Source organism: Oncorhynchus tshawytscha, linkage group LG31, assembly GCF_018296145.1.
Source record: "Oncorhynchus tshawytscha isolate Ot180627B linkage group LG31, Otsh_v2.0, whole genome shotgun sequence".
In the NCBI taxonomy this organism is placed as follows: Eukaryota; Metazoa; Chordata; class Actinopteri; order Salmoniformes; family Salmonidae; genus Oncorhynchus; species Oncorhynchus tshawytscha.
The window spans coordinates 25,610,500-25,630,050 of NC_056459.1; the positions used below are offsets into that span (position 1 = coordinate 25,610,500).

Sequence of the window (19,551 nt, forward strand, 5' to 3'; positions counted from 1 at the left end):
ACTGACACACACAGACACTGACACACACAGACACTGACACACACAGACACTGACACACACAGACACTGACACACACACACACACACACACAGACACACACACACAGACACACACACACAGACACACACACACACACCTGATGGCTGCCATGTTTGGACGAGCTGCTGCTGCTGTCGCTGTGGGAGGGGGATGTTGATGTCATCTTTCTGTGACTTGACAGTTCTGCTTACGATTGTCTACTCCCAGCGGAAACCACCAAGGTCACAATGGGGTCAACAGGAACATCACCTAACACACCGACCTCAAGAGGGCGTCATCATGAATAACCACTGTTGAATAGGAAGAGAGAGACGCAGTGAATAACAGAAGATTACTACTTCATTTCCAGCATGTTGAGACAAACAGGTGAGCTGAGAGGAATGAAAGCCACATACCACTGTAGGGTTGCTTTAGTGAAGCAGCATAACAATGAGACGTGACTTCTGAGAGAACAGACAAACTATCCTACGTCCTCAAAACTAGGTGCACTTTTAGGTTAGGCAAATCAAATCGAATTTTATTTGTCACATACACATGGTCAGCAGATGTTAATGCGAGTGTAGCGAAATGCTTGTGCTTCTAGTTCCGACAATGCAGTAATAACCAACGAGTAATCTAACCTAACAATTCCACAACTACTACCTTATATATACACACACACACACACACACACAAGTGTAGTGCTAGCTGTGCCACCAGAGACTCTGGGTTCGCGCCCAGGCTCTGTCGCAGCCGGCCGCGACCGGGAAGTCCGTGGGGCGACGCACAATTGGCCTAGTGTCGTCCGGGTTAGGGAGGGTTTGGCCGGTAGGGATGTCCTTGTCTCATCGCGCACTAGCGACTCCTGTGGCGGGCCGGGTGCAGTGCACGCTGACCAGGTCACCAGGGGCACGGTGTTTCCTCCAACACATTGGTGCGGCTGGCTTCCAGGTTGGATGCGCGCTGTGTTAAGAAGCAGTGCGGCTTGGTTGGGTTGTGTATCGGAGGACGCATGGCTTTCGACCTTCGTCTCTCCCGAGCCCGTACGGGAGTTGTAACGAGAAGACAAGATAGTAGTTATTAACAATTTTGGATACCACAAAATTGGGGAGAAAAGGGGGTAAAAAAAAAAATTGAATTACAAAAATTTTAATTAAAAAAGTGTAAAGGGATAAAGAATATGTACATAAAGATATGAATGAGTGATGGTACAGAACGGCATAAGCAAGATGCCGTAGATTGCATCGAGTACAGTATATACATATGAGATGAGTAATGTAGGGTATGTCAACATTATATTAAGTGGCATTGTTTAAAGTGGCTAGTGATACATTTTTTACATCAATTTCCATTATTAAAGTGGCTGGAGTTGAGTCAGTATGTCGGCAGCAGCCACTCAATGTTAGTGGTGGCTGTTTAACAGTCTGATGGCCTTGAGATAGAAGCTGTTTTTCCAGTCTCTCGTTGTTGTCCTTGATGATCTTTATGGCCTTCCTGTGACATCGGGTGGTGTAGGTGTCCTGGAGGGCAGGTAGTTTGCCCCATGTGATGCATTGTGCAGACCTCACTACCCTCTGGAGAGCCTTGCGGTTGTGGGTGGAGCAGTTGCCGTACTAGGCGGTGATACAGCCCGTCAGGATGCTCTCGATTGTGCATCTGTAGTTGTTTGTGAGTGCTTTTGGTGACAAGCCAAATTTCTTCAGCCTCCTGAGGTTGAAGAGGCGCTGCTGCACCTTCTTCACCACGCTGTCTGTGTGGGTGGGCCAATTCAGTTTGTCCGTGATGTGTACGCCGAGAAACTTAAAACTTACTACCCTCTCCACTACTGTCCCGTCGATGTGGATAGGGGTGGGGGGGGGTACTCCCTCTGCTGTTTCCTGAAGTCCACAATCATCTACTTTGTTTTGTTGACGTTTAGTGGGAGGTTATTTTCCTGACACCACATTCCGAGGGCCCTCACCTCCTCCCTGTAGGCCGTCTCGTCGTTGTTGGTAATCAAGCTTACCACTGTAGTGTCATCCGCAAACTTGATGATTGAGTTGGCGGCGTGCATGGCCACGCAGTCGTGGGTGAACAGGGAGTACAGGAGAGGGCTCAGAACGCACCCTTGTGGGGCCCCAGTGTTGACGATCAGCGGGGTGGAGATGTTACTTACCCTCACCACCTGGGGGCGGCCCGTCAGGAAGTCCAGTACCCAGTTGCACAGCGCGGGGTCGAGACCCAGGGTCTCGAGCTTAATGATGAGTTTGGAGGGTACTATGGTGTTAAATGCTGAGCTGTAGTCGATGAACAGCATTCTCACATAGGTATTCCTCTTGTCCAGATGGGTTAAGGCAGTGTGCAGTGTGGTTGCGTCATCTGTGGACCTATTGGGGCGGTAAGCAAATTGGAGTGGGTCTAGGGTCAGGTAGGGTGGAGGTGATATGGTCCTTGACTCGTCTCTCAAAGCATGATGACGGAAGTGAGTGCTACGAGGCGGTAGTCGTTTAGCTCAGTTACCTTAGCTTTCTTGGGAACAGGAACAATGGTGGCCCTCTTGAAGCATGTGGAAACAGCAGACTGGGATAAGGATTGATTGAATATGTCCATAACACACCAGCCAGCTGGTCTGCGCATGCTCTGAGGACGCGGCTGGGGATGCCGTCTGGGCCTGCAGCCTTGCGAGGTTTAACACGTTTAAAATGTTTTACTCACGTCGGCTGCAGTGAAGGAGAGTCCGCAGGTTTTGGTAGCTGGCCGTGTCAGTGGCACTGTATTGTCCTCATAGCGAGCAAAAAAGTGATTTAGTCTGTCTGGGAGCAAGACATTCTGGTCTGCGACGGGGCTGGTTTTCTTTTTGTAATCCGTGATTGACTGTAGACCCTGCCACATACCTCTTGTGTCTGAGCCGATGCGACTCTACTTTGTCTCTATACTGATGCTCCGCCTTGCGGAGGGAATAGCTACTCTGTTTGTATTCGGTCATGTTTCCGGTCACCTTGCCCTGGTTAAAAGCAGTGGTTCGCACTTTCAATTTTGCGCGAATGCTGCCATCAATCCACAGCACGAGATCATCAGGTGTTCTTTATGTTTGCATGAGCTCTCCGACACGCACACTTCCAGCAGCATACACCCTGTGTATGGGGAAATGACTGGCGCAGCCCAGTCAAACCCACATGACTCCAGGGCCAGTCAAAGTCACAGCTACTGTGCTGATCAGCAGAGTCCACAAGTGAGTCAGGGTTATACAATCAGTCCCAGTCTTCAAATCTCAGCAGAGGACGAGATTAACCAGTAGCTACACACGCTAATACTCACAAACACTGGTATAGACACTTCTGCTGTATTGCAGTTGCTCGTAGCATAAACAGTATTGTGATGAATAAAATGTCCACATTCTGTGAATTTGGAGACAGGAAATGTTAGTTGCTAGCAGCACATAGTAGTAGAGCGATGCGAATTCAACATCCACATTCTATACCAAGGCACCAGGCCAAAACCTATGTAGACATCACCTTGGCTTCAATTACAGTACTGCAAACACCTGGGTCGTAATACACTGCACCAAACAGAAGAAAACAGACCAAAATGGAGGGACTGCCTGAACCTGTTTAATAACAACGGGACGGCAGGTAGCCTAGTGGTTAGAGCATTGGGCCAGAAACAAAAAGGTTGCTAAATCGAGTCCCTGAGCCGACAAGGTAAAAATCTGCCCCTGAACAAGGCAGTTAACCCACTGTTCCTAGGCAGTCATTGTAAATAAGAATGTGTTCTTCACTGACTTGCCTAATAAAATAAAAATAAGAAACACTTGTTTTCACATTGCATCATGTTTTGCTGTGATGTACAGTAATAAATACCCTGCTTTTTTCAAGGCTGGTTTTGCAGCAAACCAGGGTGGGTGAAAACCTTCTGAAGTCACTCTTTCCACATGTTTTACAGCTTGAATTAAATTGAGATTGTGTATAAGTGGCCTACACACAATACCCCATAAATGTCAAAAATAAATTCATGTTTGACATTTTTACAAATTAATTTTAAAAAGTGTTCAACCCTTTTGTTATGGCCTAAATAAGTTGAGTATATATTTGCTTAGCAAGTCACATAAGTTGTATGGACTCACTGTGTGCAACAATAATGGTAACATTTTCTTTATGACTCCCTCATCTCTGTATCCCACACATACATAAGGTAAGGTCCCTCAGTTGAGCAGTGAATTTTAAACACAGATTCAACCACAAAGACCAGGGAGGTTTTCCAATGCCTCAAAGGGCTCCTATTGGTAGAGGGGTAAAAAAAAAAGCAGCTGACACTGAATGTCCCTTTGAGCATTATGAAGATATTAATTACACTTTGGATGGTGTATCAATACACCCAGTCACTACAACGATACAGGCGTCCTTCCTAACTCTGGAGAGGAAGGAAACCGCTCAGGGATTTCACCATGAGGGCAATGGTGACTTTAAAACAGCTAGTTTAATGGCTGTGATAGGAGAAAACTGAGGATGGATAAACATTGTAGTTACTCCACAATACTAACCTAAATGACAGAGTGAAAAGGATGAAGCCTGTACAGAATACAAATATCCCAAATTCACCTTTCAGCAGGACAATAATCTAAAACACCAGGCCAAATATACAATGGAGTTACTTACCAAGACCACATTCAATGTTCCTGAGTGGCCTAGCTACAGTTGACTTATACTAAGTCTGTGGCAAGACTTGAAAATGGCTGTCTAGCAATGATCAACAACCAACTTGACAAAGCTTGAAGAATTGTACAATCGAGGTGTGGAAAGCTCTTAAGAGACTTACCCAAAAAGACTCAAAGCTGTAATCACTGCCAAAGGTGATTGTAACATGTATTGACATATTCTTTATCCCCTTATACACACAAGTGTAAGGTAGTAGTTGTGGAATTGTTAGGTTAGATTACTCGTTGGTTATTACTGCACTGTTGGAACTAGAAGCACAAGCATTTCGCTACACTCGCATTAACATCTGCTAACCATGTGTATGTGACAAATAAAATTTGATAATTTATTTTTAAAAACATGTTTTCAGTGTCATTATGGGGTAGTGTCTAAATGGGTAAGAATTATTATTTTTTTAATCCATTTTGAATTCACGCTGTAAGACAAAATGTGGAATATGTCAAGGGGTATGAACACTTCTGAAGGCACCGTAGATCAACATTCTTAGTGAGGTACAGTATGAGAAACATGTACACAGCATGCCAATGGTTAATAAGAAGTGAACAAATCTGCCCACATTCCTCTCTTCTCCATCCAGGCTGTGACATGCCCAAACCTGGTGTGTGTTTTATAGACCCACTCCCTAAACATGGAAATGCTCTGGGTGAATTGCAGTTTGTAAGAGACTGTATACTGTGGAAATTTACACAGTGCCTTATGGATAGAATGCATGAGTCTGTGTTTTTCCAACGTGCTGTCTATTTCAACCAAAGGCTCTATTGTTTGTGTGTGTGGTGGTGGTTTGTCTGTTAGTGTGTGTGTGTACACACTGTCTGGTTCCCCATAGGCCTCTCTCAAGAGTCAGAGCCATGCCCAGGACATGAGTCATCAGCAGGAAGGAATGTTCGCTGGGACACAACACTCCAACCACTGAGTATTTCCATGGAAACGGACCCATGATCACCAACATGGGAAGTTCATAGGAGCATGTCTAATTGGGTGTCAAATGAAAGCTACTGTAAGAGTCTATATTATGGGGAAACGAAGGCAAGGATACATTTTTCAAACATTTTTCATTTTAGGCAGAAGTAAAGGCTTTGATTTCAGGATAAAACAGATGGAATAGGGATCTTAGAAAACATCTAGTAGAAAGTCTTAAAAAAAAGGTAACATTTTATAGAAATTGTTTACCTTCTGTAAATGTGAGAAATATTTCCTTGTGCAATATTATCTTTAATATATTTTCTAATTAATTTTGCTCCCTCATGGGGGGAGGATACAGTGGCTTGCGAAATTATTCACCCCTCTTAGCATTTTTCCTATTTTGTTGCCTTACAACCTGGAATTAAAATATATATTTTTTTTGGGGGGGGTTGTATTGTTTGATTTACACAACATGCCTACTTTGAAGATGCAAAACGTTTTTTTTTGTGTGAAACAAAACAGGAATAATACTTGAGCGTGCATAAATATTCACTCCCCCCCAAAGTCAATACTTTGTAGAGACACTTTTTGCAGCAATTACAGCTGCAAGTCACTTGGGGTGTCTAGAAGCTTGGCAGATCTCTATAAAAGTTTAGGACTCTTGCCCATTCTTCAAGGAAAAACTGCTCCAGCTCCTTCAATTCTGACCAGTTTCAAAGTCCCTGCCGATGAAAACCATCCCCACAGCATGATGCTGCCACCACCATGCTTCACTGTGGGGATGGTTTCTCGGGGTGATGAGAGGTGTTGGGTTTTCCTTGATGGCCAAAAACCTACATTTGACCAGAGTACCTTCTTCCATATGTTTGGGGAGTCTCCCACATGCCTTTTGGCGAACGCCAAACGTGTTTGCTTAATTTTTTCTTTAAGCAATGGCTTTTTTCTGGCCACTCTTCCGTAAAGCCCAGCTCTGTGGAGTGTATGGCTTAAAGTGGTCCTATGGACACACTAATCTCCACTGTGGAGCTTTGAAGCTCCTTCAGGGTTCTCTCTGGTCTCTTTGTTGCCTCTCTGAATAATGCCCTCCTTGCCTGGTCCATGAGTTTTGGTGGGCAGCCCTCTCTTGGCAGGTTTGTTGTGGTGCCATATCCTTTATTTTTTTATAATGGATTTAAAATGGTGCTATGTTCAAAGTTTTGATATTTTTTTAGAACCCAACCCTGATCTGTACCGCCACAACTTTGTCCCTGACCTGTTTGGAGAGCTCCTTGGGCTTCATGGTGTCGCTTGCTTGGTGGTGCCCCTTGCTTAGTGGTGTTGCAGACTCTGGAGCCTTTCAGAACAGGTACATACACACATACATACACACATATGTATGTATATACATACATATATTTTTAAATGGAAAAGTGGTGATTGCATATATATATACACACACACACACATTTATTTTTTAAACAAGTAATTTTGTTTCATTTCGCTGCACCAATTTGGACTATTTTGTGTATGTCCATTACATGAAACCCAAATAAACATCTATTTAAATTACAGGTTGTAATGTAACAAAACAGGAAAAACCAAGGGGATGAATACTTTTCCAAGGCACTGTAATTAAAGTTCACAGAACTAACAAGTAAATGGTAGACCTACCAATTAGTTAGTGATTTTACTGATATCAACATTTCTTTGAATTATAAAGTGATTAGAACCCCTCCCTCGCTCTGCCTCGCTGTCCCGTTCATACCATCTCTCCCAGCTCTTACTGACACTCTTTCTTCCCATTTACCACTGAGCACCGATAGACACCAGATGTCCACGTACGTTGATTTGTCAGTCCACCCCGGCCTTGATGTTATGAGACGGACTGGAACAAATCTGAACCTATAATAGACGTGTTTCACAAGTTTGGAGAGCACAGTACAGTGACTAAAGCACAGTCTAGAATAGTATATTGTATACTATACAATTGTATTGTACAGTATATTGTACTCTACCCTACTTTATTGTACTACACTGTACTGTCCAAAGATGAAGAGAATGACAAATATCCATAATTATGCATTTCTGTGTAGTACAAATCAGGGACCCACGATGTAATGCCATTATCGGGTGTAAATCCACTTCACTTACTGTAGGTAAAATCTCGAGGTGCCATGTCACAGTTAAATATCAGAGGGAGATTTTACCATGATCCCGTTGCCAAAGTTTACATCTACACAGTTCTTCCACTAAATTAGTTTTGGTAAATTGTTCAACTTTGAAATCACATTAAAGTCAAACCTCAATCCCATTACTGTGGAATTGCACCAAGTGGCACCCTAATTCCCGTTTAGTGCACTACTTTTGGCCAGTGCCCATAAGGCTCTAGTCAAATACAGTACACTTATATGGATTAGGTTGCCATTTGGGAGGTAACCAACCACTGAGCCTAGATATCAGACTACACTACACCTCAGCTACAGCAGTCGTGGCAACAGATTATTACGCTAACACTGCATGGATACCCTTTAGTATGGCAGAACTCTCCAACAGTTATTTTTTTTATTTAAATAGGCCATGGTGGCAAAGTAATTACAATATAGCAATTAAACACTGGAATGGTAGGATGTGCAGAAGATGAATGTGCAAGTTGAGATACTGGGGTGCAAAGGAGCAAGATAAAATAAATACAGTATGGGGATAAGGTAGATTGGATGGGCTATTTACAGATGAGCTATGTACAGGTGCAGTGATCTGTGAGCTGCTCTGACAGCTGGTGCTTAAAGCTAGTGAGGGAGGTAAGAGTCTCCAGCTTCAGAGATTTTTGCAGTTTGTTCCAGTCATTGGCAGCAGAGAACTGGAAGGAGAGGTGGCCAAAGGAAGGATTGGCTTTGGGGGTGACCAGTGAGATATGCCTGCTGGAGTGCATGCTACAAGTGGGTGCTGCTATGGTGACCAGTGAGCTGAGATAAGGCGGGGCTTTACCTAGCAGAGACTTGTAGATGACCTGGAGCCAGTGAGTTTGTCGACAAGTATGAAGAGAGGGCCAGCCAACGAGATCAAACAGGTCTCAGTGGTGGGTAGTATATGGGGCTTTGGTGACAAAACAGATGGCACTGTGATAGACAGCATCCAATTTGTTGAGTAGAGTGTTGGAGGCTATTTTGTAAATGACATCGCCGAAGTTGAGGATCGGTAAGGTGGTACATTTTCTGAGGGTATATTTGGCAGCATTTGTGAAGGATGCTTTGTTGCGAAATAGAAAGACGATTCTAGATTTAATTTAGGATTGGAGATGTTTAATGTGAGTCTGAAAGGAGAGTTTACAGTCTAACCAGACACCTAGGTTTTGTAGTTGTCCACATATTCTAAGTCAGAACCATCCAGAGTAGTGATGCTGGACAGGAGGGCAGGTGCGGGCAGTGATCGGTTGAAGAGCATGCATTTAGTTTTACTTGCATTTAAGGGCAGTTGGAGGCCACGGAAGGAGAGTTGTATGGCATTGAAGCTCATCTGGAGGTTTGTTAACACAGTGTCCAATGAAGGGCCAGAGGTATACAGAATGGTGTTGTCTGTGTAGAGGTGGATCAAAGAATCACCAGCAGCGAGAGCGACATCATTGATGTATACAGAGAAGAGAGTCGGCCCGAGAATTGTAGGATGGCCGGGGTGTTAAGCATGTCCCAGTTTAAGTCACTTAGCAGCACAAGCTCAGATAGATGGGGGGCAATCAATTCACATAGTGTCCAGGGCACAGCTTGGGGCAGAGGGTGGTCTATAGCAAGCGGCAACGGTGAGAGACTTGTTTCTGGGAAGTAGATGCTCGAATTGTTTTGGTAAAGACCTGGATATCTCTGCAGTAGATTGCAACACCGCCCCCTTTAGCAGTTCTATCTTGGCGGAAAATGTTATAGATAGGATGGAAATTTCAGAGTTTTTGGTGGTTTTCCTAAGCCAGGATTCAGACACGACTAAGACATCCGGGTTGGCAGAATGTGCTAAAGCAGTGAATAAAGCAAACTTAGGGAGGAGGCTTCTGATGTTAACATGCATGAAACCAAGGCTTTTACTGTTACAGAAGTCAACAAATCAGAGCACCTGAGGAGTAGGAGTGGAGCTAGGCACTGCAGGACCTGGATTAACCACTACAGCACCAGAGGAACAGAGGAGAATTAGGATAAGGGTACAGCTAAAGGCTATAAGAACTGGCCGTCTAGCACGTTCAGAACAGAGAGTAAAGGGAGCAATTTAAATCCAGCTGCATAGAAACACTACCACAACACTGTCCATTAAAAAAGCTGTGTCAGTTCACTGCATAGATACATATCCTCTACCACAACACTGTCCATTAAAAAAGCTATGTCAGTTCACTGCATAGATACTGTTCAGTGCTTTGGCAGAGGAAATGTAACCATTAAGCCAAAACACTCTGCACACAACTTCTACACACAAAACCCTTCTCCATTGAATTGACTGTACACAGCAGTGGTGTTAACCCTCCAACTGGTTCCATAGATACTAACTAAACAAACAGTGAGTCAAACTAGAGGACGGGTGAGTCAGAGAGGGAGGGTGAGTCAGACAGAGGGAGGGGAACACCAAAACATTATAGAACACGCCAATACCAATCCACTGCTTTTCAGATTTCCTGTGAGCTTGAACGCAAGTTGCAACTCAATCATTTACAACACGCTGTCAAGTACTCAGCTCCGTTTCAAGTTAGTGTTGCTCTAATTAGGGAAGTGAAACTGAAAAATAACAGTATGGTTTTCCAGGCTAGTCAACTGCAGCAGAATTAAATTGTATATGTCAACACAAAGCATTGCGAATAGCAACAGGAAGACCTATATTGCAGTACATGCTTTGTTGTGCTCTGCATAACCTTGACAACAATCAGAAAATAAGTGTTCAAAACCCTTCAGCTACCTTATACTGTGCACCCCTTGAGGTGTATCTGGTTGGGCACTGGAAGTTCTATTGTGGCCTTGTGTCTTATGAAACCAAGTCAATGATTAAGGCCACGACAGCTTGTAATGACCTGGTTAAAGTTATCACATGCTTTGTCAAGAGAAACACTGTGGGGATATATCAGAGCATCAGCATCTTGACTGTCTATTCATCGTGAAAGCAGCTATTCAAACGCATCAAACAAGAGTGATAAAAGTCACCTTTAAAATCACAGAGTTAGGCTAACTCAGGCACAGCGCTGATGGAACAGAGGCAGCCCTGTGAAGCAATGCCAGTCTGCCAGGTAGCTCAGGACCATACAAGGACATTTGCATTTACACAGCCACCTCCCTGATTAAGATGGGGAAGGGATGTGACTTTTAAACGAATTTGGAATTGTTAACGTTTAGAAAACATTAACCGGACGTCAATGTTCTTTTTACTAACTTAAGATCACAGTGCAGTTATCACAAAACTACCATTAACAGGTTCCGATCATGATCAAAGGCAAAAATGGAAATTCACCAAATACCTAACGCAACATTGCTATAAGTAGGAAGAGATGGCTATACATCTTTCAAATGATTTGCCACTAATATAAAGTGCTCCGCACGTCATCATCGTTACCAGTTGGGAAAATGGCAGACAGTGAGACATGGAAGCAACAGCAGTGAAGTCCTGTATGGCAATAATTTGAGAAGTTAAATGAAGAAGGTGATGAAATAAGAAAATGAGTTTTGATCAGTCGTGGAAATAAGTGCTATAAACAAATTGTCCCTCTATTTCAAAAGAAGATGGAAATCAAGCTATGAAGGAAAAATACTGGAGTTGTGCAAGTGCTGCCAACTAGCGCAAAAATAATATTGCGATATTATTGATGATGTGCCGTTTTGACATTATCTCGAAATGTAATTATCGATCCCCCCCATCACTATTCAATACCTAATAGCATATCTAGAACCAGGCTACAAGATGCCATGCTTAAAAACCGTGACGGCCCTGATGAAGAAATTGTGTGTAGCTACCGGTCTGAGCAGTCATTCTGCTGTCATTCCAATGCACCACAAATATACTATGCTAGTCATAAAAGAGCAGGACCACACACAGACACTCACTTATAAACCCATAGTTTGAGGGCCATTTAGACCGACACACTCATTGACCAACTGCTTGCGTGTTATGAAACTCATAATGAGTAACCACTACCGCAGGGGTGGGCAACTCCAGTCCTCCAGGGTCTGGTTGGCGTCACACTGTCGCCATCCCTAGCAAACACAGCTGCTTAATCAAATTCAATTCTAAACTGAAGATCATGATTAGGTGATTATTGGAGTCAGGTGTGTTAGCTGGGGCAAAACTGTGACACCAATCAGGCCCCCGATGACTGGAATTGCCAACCCCTGCACTACTGTATAACTCTTTCGACTAAAGCTGAGACATACTGAAGCCAAATCTGGTTCTATACAGAGTTACCATGGAGACAACCGACGGCACGGGAGGGGACGTATTCCGTTTGGGCTTCAAGGAAAATCTGAGGGCATAACACATGGATCTATTTATAGTACCGGAGCCATTATCGACCAAAACAGGATCTCTTTTTTGGTGTTGCCTACCAGCTAGACTTAAAGTAAACTGTCCAGTGTTTGAGATGTCAATGAAATATGACCTATAATTAATAACAATATGAGTGAAAAAATTAAAACATTTTGGAAGGAGAACTGTGTTAAAAAGCAGCTATTCGGTGTTTGAATAGTGTGGGCCTACCCCAACAAAAGAATGGTGTGGGCATGTACCGTGATTAAAAATATTCAGGAAAGTAAACAGCTGATTGGCCTGTTATATACAGCTTAGAGGTGTCATTTCTTTAAGTGTTTTTCTTCTGGATTTACATTGGACAGTTACTTAAATGTAGCCTAAGGCACATCAAAGGGTGGCATAATTATTTTGAGAGCTCAGAGAGTTAAATGACTAGTGAATAGGCCTACATTATAGTCAAGGAAAACACAAACAATCATCTAGAGATGTTCTGTATTTAGCTAAATTTCTGTGGGTGTTCTGTCAATGAGTCATTAGGCTATGTGGGACATTTCCGCACTAGACAAGACATCGCAATGAAAATTCCCTGAAGTGACTGATAAGGAGTGTGTTGTTGACAATTTAAGACAGGCCTATGCCCCATTCAAAACAATTAATTGGGAACTCGGAAAGCTCCAACCTCCAACTTCAGTGCGTTCAAGACAACTGAGGAAAAAATAAATAAACTAGCTCTGACGGGAAAAAATATATTTAACGGTCATCCAACTTGGGATTCCAAGTGGGAAACTCGGGCATCATCCTTGAGCTCAGACTTTCCAACATGAAGATGAATGATGTCACGATTTGACCTCACTCGAGTTTACAGTTGCCTTGAAAGCACCACTACTCTGAAATCTAACCAGTGTCACCTGACAGCCTACGTAAATAGTCCTGGGTCACCTGACAGCCTACGTAAATAGTCCTGGGTCACCTGACAGCCTACGTAAATAGTCCTGGGTCACCTGACAGCCTACGTAAATAGTCCTGGGTCACCTGACAGCCTACGTAAATAGTCCTGGGTCACCTGACAGCCTACGTAAATAGTCCTGGGTCACCTGACAGCCTACGTAAATAGTCCTGGGTCACCTGACAGCCTACGTAAATAGTCCTGGGTCACCTGACAGCCTACGTAAATAGTCCTGGGTCACCTGACAGCCTACGTAAATAGTCCTGGGTCACCTGACAGCCTGACAGCCTACGTAAATAGTCCTGGGTCACCTGACAGCCTACGTAAATAGTCCTGGGTCACCTGACAGCCTACGTAAATAGTCCTGGGTCACCTGACAGCCTACGTAAATAGTCCTGGGTCACCTGACAGCCTACGTAAATAGTCCTGGGTCACCTGACAGCCTACGTAAATAGTCCTGGGTCACCTGACAGCCTACGTAAATAGTCCTGGGTCACCTGACAGCCTACGTAAATAGTCCTGGGTCACCTGACAGCCTACGTAAATAGTCCTGGGTCACCTGACAGACTACGTAAATAGTCCTGGGTCACCTGACAGCCTAAGTAAATAGTCCTGGGTCACTGACAGCAAAGGTCACCCTTTACAGCCACAACTGCTTGTCTTTCCCCTTTTTGCGTCAACGTCAACAAAACTAAGGAGATGATTGTGGACTTCAGGAAACAGCAGAGGGAACACCCCCATCCACATCGATGGAACAGTAGTGGAGAGGGTAGCAAGTTTTAAGTTCCTCGGCATACACATCACAGACAAACTGAATTGGTCCACTCACACAGACAGCATCGTGAGGAAGGCGCAAGCGCCTCTTCAACCTCAGGAGGCTGGCTTGTCACCAAAAGCACTCACAAACTTCTACAGATGCACAATCGAGAGCATCCTGGCGGGCTGTATCACCGCCTGGTATGGCAACTGCACCGCCCTCAACCGTAAGGCTCTCCAGAGGGTAGTGAGGTCTGCACAACGCATCACCGGGGGCAAACTACCTGCCCTCCAGGACACCTACACCACCCGATGCTACAGGAAGGCCATAAAGATCATCAAGGACATCAACCACCCGAGCCACTGCCTGTTCACCCCGCTGCCATCCAGAAGGCGAGGTCAGTACAGGTGCATCAAAGCTGGGACCGAGAGACTGAAAAACAGCTTCTATCTCAAGGCCATCAGACTGTTAAACAGCCACCACTAACATTGAGTGGCTACTGCCAACACACTGTCAATGACACTGACTCTACTCCAGCCACTTTAATCATGGGAATTGATGGGAAATGATGTAAATATATCACTAGCCACTTTAAACAATGCTACCTTATATAATGTTACTTACCCTACATTGTTCATCTCATATGCATACGTTGATACTGTACTCTATATCATCGACTGCATCCTTATGTAATACATGTATCACTAGCCACTTTAACTATGCCACTTGGTTTACATACTTATCTCATATGTATATACTGTACTCGATATCATCTACTGTATCTTGCCTATGCTGCTCTGTACCATCACTCATTCATATATCCTTATGTACATATTCTTTATCCCCTTACACTGTGTATGACAGTAGTTTTTTTGGAATTGTTAGTTAGATTACTTGCTCGTTATTACTGCATTGTCGGAACTAGAAGCACAAGCATTTCGCTACACTCGCATTAACATCTGCTAACCATGTGTATGTGACAAATAAAATTTGATTTGATTTGATTTGATTTGATTTGCTTAGGACCACAGGAAACTCAGCACAGCACAGCACACATATTCAATCATACATTGGAGAATAGTTCAGATGGTCCTAATGTCCTGTTGGAATGTGCGTTTTACAAGTTCAGGCTACCACCATCATCATACTGGGCACATTCCTCTACCCAGGCGTTGTTGATGCATGCCAGATCTTACAACGCCTGGGAAGGTATTTCACGTATCAGCTAACCACATGATAAGTTATAGCAACCATTGGTTGATGCATGCAACGTCTAAGCAGTGGAACGCGACCCATAACTTGTCTTTAGGCTAGGCTTCCTTCAAATTAGAATATAAAGACATGTTAAGACAATCTAAAGCAATTCAATAACAAAATTGAAGTAGCCTAATCAATTAAATGTAGCCTAAGCTAATCAAAAGTAGTAGGCTAGTCAGGCTGTAATACACAATTCTTTGCCTGAAACTAATGCCTGCAAAATCATGTAAATGTTCCTTACAAGCCAACATACCGGTTGTTTGTGCGGTTTGTCTTTTTGCTGCACATTTACTTTTTTTTGTGTGTTATGTTATTGTCCTGCTGAAAGGGGAATTTATCTCCCAGTGTCTGGTGAAAAGCTGACAGCCAGGTTTTCCTCTAGGATATTGCCTATGCTTAGCTCCATTCCGTTTATTTTTTTATCCTGACAAACTCCCAAGTCCTTAACAATTACAAGCACACCCATAACATGATGCAGCCACCACTTGACTAAATATGGAAAGTGGTACTCAATAATGTGTTGTATTAGATTTGCCCCAAACATAACACTTCATATTCAGGACAAAGTGAATTGCCTTGCCACATTTTTTGCAGTGTTACTTTTGTGCCTTGTTGCAAAAATGATGCATGCTTTGGAATATATTTGTATTCTGTACAGGCTTCCTTCTTTTCACTCCGTCAATTAAGTTAGTATTGTGGAGTAACTATGTTGTTTATCCATCCACAGTTCTAACACAGCCATTAAACCGTTTTAAAGTCACCATTGGCCTCATGGTGAAATCCCTGAGCAGTTTCTTTCCTCTCCGGCAACGGAGTTAGGAAGGACGCCTGTATCTTTGTAGTGACTGGGTGTATTGATACGCCATCAAAATGTAATTAATAACTTCACCATGTTCAAAGGGATAGTCAATGTCTGCTTTTTTTAAAACCCATTTTTAACCCAACCAATAGGTCCACTTCCTTGCAAGGCATTGGAAATCCTCCCTGGTCTTTATGGTTAAATCTGTGTTTGAAATTCACTGCTCAACAGAGGGACCTTACAGATAATTAATTGTATGTGGTCATTCAAAAAAATCATGTTAAACACTTATTGCACACAGTCCATGCAACCTATGTGACTTGTTTTACAGAGGTAGTTTTTCGCTGCCAGAGTATCTAAACGTGAGTCAATTCTCAATTGCAATAGTTTTAGAAAAATAAAGGTCTTTACTTTCACGTCACATCAAAAATAATTCCACAAATGCAAAATATACACTTACTAGTGATGGGACGATTGATACCGGAGCTCCGACGCACTACCGACCGGACAATATATCGATGCTTGTTTCAAAAGTATCATTATCACGTGATCAATAACGTCCAAAACCTTTGTTTGGTCACGTGGTTTTTCAAACAAATCGCGAGATCACACAGATTTCGCTACGGTTCCCGTGCTTACTTTGATCCATGTCGTTATCAAACACTGGGTCTGCTAGACACCCTGATTACAATATAGTTAGGATTTGTTTCTATTCTGTAGATTCGGGGACTCATGACCAGGACACAGACTACAGGGAATGGGGTCAAATCCGGCACAAGGCATGTTTTTTTGTGATCCTACACTTTATGCACATTGTTGTTCAAACAATTCGTTTTATTTAGTAAATGATCAACTTCTGTCCTAAGCATCCTAAATAATGCCATAGATTCAGTGTCAGCAATGGGAAGCATGATGGAAGGCGCGAACCTGCATGGTAGGCTAACTCAGAGTTTCCCAAACTCAGTCCAGGTGCCCGTTTAGTTTGTTCCCCTAGCACTACACAGTTGATTCAAATAACCAACATCAAGCTTTGGTTATTTTAAATTAGCCATGTAGTGCTAGGGCAACACAATAACTAAACGCGCACCCAAATGGTGCCTTAAGACTTAATTTGTGAAACCCTGGGATAACTGATAGTAGGCAACAAAGAGACAATTTATGCTGGATTTGAAAATGTGTTCGGAGCATCGCCTCACTCACACCGACAGTGTTTTGCATTTTGATATACCAGAAGTACATTCATTTCCAATGGAACGCTGTTTGCCTTGCAGCGTTACAGAGGCAGTTGCAATGCGTTCTGTGTGGTTCAAAATGTGGATTTATCGAAGATTGTGTCAAACTGTATGCATAGACGGCTTGACAAATCGTAGCAGAAGGTGAATGTTGAACTTTTGTTGCACACATATCCAGAAGTTGCTGCTTACCATTTTGACGGTGGAGGCATATGGATGGTGTGACGCAATTGCAGTTAACGTGTCTCCCGGCCTTCTTCCGTTACACACAGGTGTTCGGACTATGCTAGATAGGACAAGTAACGTGGAGTTATGGCCTTGTGGGAACACCAACCCTAAAAAAAAGGTGTCATCTAACGTTAACTATTTGATTTTTGAAAATGATTTATCGCTGATATGAAAGATACGTTCCTTTAGGTTATACGTTTGCAAAACCTTAACGCAAATTATGCGTGCTGACGTTAAGAGCAAGCGTCAGGGGTCTTTAAAAAAGTCCACCGGGAAAAGACCTTCATCGATAGGCGTTAAAGGTAGTTCGCGTCGATGAATTGCGTAGCCTAGGCGTAATTATAGTGATGAGGGTGCCAAATTATGACGAGGGTGCCACATCAGACACCAGCCAACTTGATCCATTCCAACTAGTCAGCGCAAAGACAATATTCCATGTTTGGAATGACTCCATACGATTAGAACATAAAAGGAACTCCGTCATTTGGATTTATTTGAAAGATATTCCTAGCAGTTAGCCACATTTGTAAATATTTTGAAAGGAATACATTGACAATGAATAAACAGCGTGACCAAAAGCAAGAGACGTGGTAGTCTACTGCAAAAGCCAAAGAAAACAACATTTTCAGATGCCTAAATACTAAATGAAATACAAAAAAAACGCTTACACTTTTGAGATGAAAACTTCAGTGAATAAAATCCAGCACAAATTGTAGGGAACTATCACGCTGTGACTTGCTGTGTGAGTGAATGCAGCGATGGGGATGCTGGGGTGATTGAAAGCCTTTTACTCCAATGACTCGCGAGTAAAAAGAGCATACGTCACTCAACAAATATAAGGGGCCGGCACATTTGAACACACCACGCTACAATGACGTGGTAAAAGACCTTCGAGGTGGTAGGGCCAGCTCGCTCTCATGAAAATGTGCTACTGAATTACTACTCGTCACTACTACGCAAAACCTTTTTACTACTTGATTGCTGTTTAGATGTGTAGTAAACCAGTCGTGATTTATGTAGTAAATCATTGGAGCGGCATGTAGCTTAGTTAGAGCGTTGGACTAGAAACCCGAAAAGTTGTAAGATCGAATCCCTGACCTGACAATGTAAAAATCTATCATTCTACCCCCTGAACAAGGCTGTTAACACACTGTACCTTGGCCGTTATTGAAAATAAGAATGTGTCCTTAACTGACTGGCCTAGTTAAATGTAAAAAAGTAATTTAATGAGTGATAAATTGCAAGGTTATTATTAAGTGTCACATATCAGTTTGAAAAAAATGTTAATTTTTTTATTTATTTATATAATTGAGTTAATAAAGCTGAATCTGTTGTTTTCTTGAGTATAGCAGCTCCAAAATGCAGGTGTTTCAGCCTACATTCTAAATATTAGGGGTTCAACAAGGGTTCTTCTAAGATCCTTAAAGTTCTTTGAGGAACCTTAGGGTTCTTCACTCTAAAAAGTAAAGGTTCCTGGAAGATCCTTTAGGGGTTCTTGCGGGCGCATGCACGCTAAGACAGTCGCTAGATGTACGGTGTTTCCTCTGACACATTGGTGCGGCTGGCTTCCGGGTTAAGCAAGCATTGTGTCAAGAAACAGTGTGACTTGGCGGGGTCATTTTTCGGAAGACGCACGGCTCTCGACATTCGCCTCTCCCGAGTCCGTACTGGAGTTGCAGCGATAGGGGGGAGTCAAAGAAATTGGGGAGTCAAAATTGTAAATAAATGAAGCCCTAGACGACCAGGTGAGGGGAGTTCCTTATTAATCAGTGACCTTAATTCATCAATCAAGTACAAGGGAGGAGCGAAACCCCCTCAGACCCCCCGGCCCTCCTTGGAATACATATGACACAATCCTAAATGGAATGTCCATGGGAGAATCTCAATTGGTTTTGCTCGTCTCCTTGCCTCCGTCCTCTCTCGCATCTTTTTTGAAAAAGGTCAAAGGTAATCGAGGAGTGGAGGCGAGGAAGGAAACGTGGAAACAAATGTGTTTTTATGAAATGAGAGTCACCTTCTCCACTCACACATTATCAGTCAAATTATGTTTACAGTGGTGGAGTCCTAAAATACATGTGTAGCGATAGAAACACATTTAGCTAGTTGTTCAAGATATTGTATGAAGAAAAGGATAAGTAGCATATTGTTTTTAAATGTGTGCATTCTCATCCCCGTTAAATCAACTAAGGGAGCTCTTGACTAGCAGTTCTTTGGAGCTTTCTCATTTGGGAAGGAACACACACCGTTCAAATGAA

The 19,551-nt window shown here is 43.0% G+C and overlaps 1 pseudogene; it reads right to left on the bottom strand.

Moving 5' to 3' along the window:
• Positions 1–18,097, bottom strand: part of LOC112229218 — a 33,438-nt pseudogene extending 15,341 nt beyond the window's left edge.
• Between the last annotated feature and the right edge of the window lie 1,454 nt (positions 18,098–19,551).